This window comes from Penaeus monodon, chromosome 23 (genome assembly GCF_015228065.2).
Source record: "Penaeus monodon isolate SGIC_2016 chromosome 23, NSTDA_Pmon_1, whole genome shotgun sequence".
NCBI lineage: Eukaryota > Metazoa > Arthropoda > Malacostraca > Decapoda > Penaeidae > Penaeus > Penaeus monodon.
The window spans coordinates 19,930,035-19,930,545 of NC_051408.1; the positions used below are offsets into that span (position 1 = coordinate 19,930,035).

The 511-nt window shown below is 43.6% G+C and overlaps 1 long non-coding RNA gene across 2 annotated transcripts in view; it reads right to left on the bottom strand.

Moving 5' to 3' along the window:
• The window catches only part of LOC119587879, a 95,443-nt gene that overhangs the window by 29,886 nt on the left and 65,046 nt on the right, over nt 1-511 (bottom strand). The window lies entirely within an intron of this gene.

Sequence of the window (511 nt, forward strand, 5' to 3'; positions counted from 1 at the left end):
TGCAGATTATTTACTTTTCCCTCCCTATCAATTTTTGATTTCCGTTGCTTTCCTTTCCTCTCTCCCATCGCACCTTGATAATTTCTTTTGTCTCTTTCTCCACCGTATCCTTGCCCTGCCGGCCTACCCTTGCTCTGCACGAGTATTTGTTTAGACTCTGCGAAGAACAGTTCCCCTTCGTTTCCACCTATCCCTCTTCAAATCTCAAAAAGAACGTTGAAGGAAATAATGAGAGTCTTGGTTTACATTTAAAAACTTTTGATTGATTTAACCTCGTCTCGAGTCCTTCAACAGGGTTCATTTCTTCTTCCTCCCCCCTCTTCCACGATAAGCTACGTTTGGTTAGTCCTTGAGGGTCCTTGCTCTGTGTTCAATCTCTGATCTTTTCACCTCGTCTCTCTGTAAACTTCTCAATCTTTTCTCTCTAACTTTTTCTCTCTGAGCTCTCTCTCGTCTCTGATCTCTCCCGTCTTCGTTCTGTGTCAGAGGCCCCTGATTTCTCTTTTGGGCT